Genomic DNA, 3,562 nt, shown 5'->3' with positions numbered 1-3,562 from the left:
AACTGAAAGAATTCAAAGTTGCAACATGCTCCAATTCTGAAATTAATTTTATTTTTAAAAGTCCCAATTAAACCACAGTTAAGGAGTCAAATCTAGCCCAGGATTCTGAGATTATACAGGAACAAAACAGAGAAAATCCATTCATCCTTACTGTGGTAACAGTTAAAATAAATAAATAAATTAAAAATAACCCCTTGTTACCAATGTACATCGTAGTTATCTGTTTGATATCAGGAAGTAAATCTTTCATCTCTTGTGTCTGAAAGCCTGAAAGCCAAATCCCTCTTTCTTCTGCTGTCTAAGCCATCAACTTGACCGAAGAAAAGGCCCTGCTTGTCAGTGAATCTGTTTGGAGCCCTCTTATGTGAGCTGCTGAAACAGCCTTTCTTCTAATGTGCTATGCAGAACTGTGCTTCTACTATTTGCTCATGCTGCTTTGCCGATATTACTGTATTAAAGTCTGAGCTGCAGAAGGCAGTCATTTCCCCCAGGCCACTTTGTGTAGGATTCATAAGGACTACCATGGTCTTGAATACAGATGGGTAAATTACTCATCTAAAAGGCAGACATAAAGTGATCCTGATGAAAGGGGGGAAGGGGGAAACAGTGTCTGTTTCCAATGACCGTCTTACTTTAAGTGAACATTATGTATACTACTCAATAATAAAAAAAGGCTGGATTAGAATGCACATGGCGGGGGGACAGGGATCTGTGTATTGTAAGCTGCTGAACATTTGTTTTAGATTTCCCTTTTTCATTGAAGTTTAAAGTGCCCATTCTCAGAAGAGATACTTGGTGCAATTACTTACTCAAATATTTATTAATTCATTCATTTTAAGTATTTCTAGCCTGTTGTTGAGGCAGCTAACAGAAAACCTGATATATAAAACAATACAACCCCCCATAAATGAGCAAAATCCTAGAACTTTAAAACCAGAATCGATTTGTAAACTATCTCAAATAGTCCCAAAAAAAAAATGATGGCTGTCATATGTGCATGGATGGGTCTTATGGGGGAGTCAAGGCAGTGTGTAACAATTTCTGTCACCTTGTATTGTTATATCCCACATTTTCTCTAAGGGAGGGATATTTATTTATTGCATTCTACTTTTTTCTCTGGGAAGCTCAAGGCAAAACAGTGATAGCCACGGGCATAGACAGCTTCAAAAAGGGATTAGATAGATTCAGGGAGGATATCAGTGGCTACTAGCCATGGTGACTAAACTTCCACCATCAGAAGCAGTCACCCTCTGAATTCCAGGGCCAGGAGGCAACCTCAGGGGAAGGCCTCAGACTCTATGCTCTGTTGCTGGCCCTCCAGAGGAACTGGTTTTCCACTGTGTGAGACAGGATGCTGGACTAGATGGACCACTGGTCTGATCCAGCAGGGCTCTTCTTATGTTCTTATGCTTTACATTAACTTGTATCTATTTAGTACATTTTAATCTCACCCTTACTCCAGGGAGTTCAGAGCAGTTTACATGATTCTCCTTTCCTATGTTATCTTCACAATAATCTTGCTGAAGTGTGGGATCTTAGGTGGAAAGAAAGTGACTGGTCCAAGAACACCCACCAAACATCATGGCACAGTGGCTATTTGTACCTAGGTCTCCCAGATTCTACTCTAACACAACACTGGTTCTTGGGTGAGCTGTCTAACCAGACCTGCTGGACTTCATCAAAGTTGTTGCACTGTATGCTTTTCAAATACTAGATTACTTACTATACAAGGAGCTGAATGTGTAAACCAACTGTTTGAAAAGCATTATGCTCAACATGATGTAATAATATCTGGAACTTTGATCTGTGATGGCCTGTTCACACAGATGGTGATAAACATGCATATAAGACATAACTAGAGATTGGCACGAACCAGAAAAAAAATGTGATTTGTAGCTAAACCACAAGCCAAACCACAGACTGAACCATGAACCGAGAGGTTTGTTCCCTAACTGAAGCAGTTCATGGTTCATGGCCCCACAAACCTCGCTGAATGGGAGCACTGTCCCTTTCAATGGGGTTTGCAGAAAGCCTGAAAAACAGCTGAGCAGCAGGGAGCAGCGTGTTTCAGGCTTTCTTGTGCAGTTTAAGTTTGAAGGGTCTGCACAAAAAAGCCCAAAACCACCGAGCAGTGGGGAGCATGATGCTCCCTACTGTTCAGCTGTTTTGGTGGCTTTCACATGGAACAGAAAGTAGGGGTTTAAAGGGACTTTCTGCTATATCCATATACCACCACAAACCACCATGTACTGCTTTACATTTTTTGTCAGTTTTGCTTTGTGGTTCAGTTTGTGCCCATCCCTAGACATAACCATTCTGTCTGAGATGTAGCAACCTGGATTAGCCCATTTGTACATTTAAGTCCTTGAGTTGCAGTCATCTAGTAATGAATATGCATGTGAGTGTGACCTAGTCAAGAAATGGAAAAACTCAGAAAAACTTTATTGTTCCCTTTGATTTTCTGAGCATATTTTACTTCAATACTACTACAGAGAAGTAACACCACTGTGTCATTAAGCTACAGATTTACTAGCTATTTTCTAACTCATTTTCTGTACAGGAGAGTGAAAAGCTATTATTTGAACCTTTGATGAAACAAGACCAATAGTGTCATCCTAAAAAGAGTGATCTCCCTTCTAAATCCAAGTCACTGGGATTAGAAGGGTGTAATGACACTATAGGTGTGTTCAGATGGGCCGTTTAGTCCACTTTTGGCCTGTCTCAGAAACAGATTTTATCTGCACCATCAACATCTGCCTCCCGTCCCCAGCCGTCGCATTACGGCTCAAAACCTCTTTAACCCGGAGTATTTTGATACCAGGTCCCCAAGTGGTGTTTTCCTGATTATCCGGTTCCAGCCGTACTTTTCTGATGTCTGATCACTCCTCCTGTGTCGAGCCATTTCCAGTTTAAATCCCCTCCCCACTCAAAAGCTGCCCAAGGCTTCTGCTTTTCACACACCATTTTTTTAAAGTGTTGGCGGTGTGCGCATAGGTGGAGGTCTACCACCACATTATTAAAAACAATGTTTAAACAGTGCCTAGTTTTAGCATTTAGATGAGTTCAGGATCTCATGGAGGCCATTTTCGGGGTAGTGTTCCTTTAAAGTTTAAAGGGAAGTGTTACAGCAGTCGAGTTGAAGTGGAAATCACTATTCTGTGCACACACAAAATTTTTAGCTCTTCAGATGGCTGCCTGTGCACATGCCCAAACTGAGAGAGAGAGAAAAAACACTGACGCATGCTCCTGCATGTGGACAGCGGGGAATGATGTGGCTACGCAGTGATCCAAAGAAGGGAGGTGAGTGTGATTGCGATTGTCCAGGTTAAAAAAAATGCATCAGGGCCGGGAGCAATTTAAACCACTCCCAGCACGCTGTCTGACCGCACCCTATGAGTTTCACTGAGAGTCCCAATCACCCAATTTTGGTTGTATCTGTGGTACTATGAATACAGACCATTAGGTTCAGAGGTAAACTGCCACTGAACATGGACCCTATGAAGGCTAATAACTGTTGATAGATCTATCATCCATGACTGTGTGTGATCCTTTTAAAAAGCCA

This window comes from Gekko japonicus, unplaced genomic scaffold (genome assembly GCF_001447785.1).
Source record: "Gekko japonicus isolate JY-2015 unplaced genomic scaffold, Gekko_japonicus_V1.1 scaffold434, whole genome shotgun sequence".
In the NCBI taxonomy this organism is placed as follows: domain Eukaryota; kingdom Metazoa; phylum Chordata; class Lepidosauria; order Squamata; family Gekkonidae; genus Gekko; species Gekko japonicus.
The sequence above is the reverse complement of the archived record's forward strand: the minus strand, read 5'-3'. Positions refer to the sequence as shown.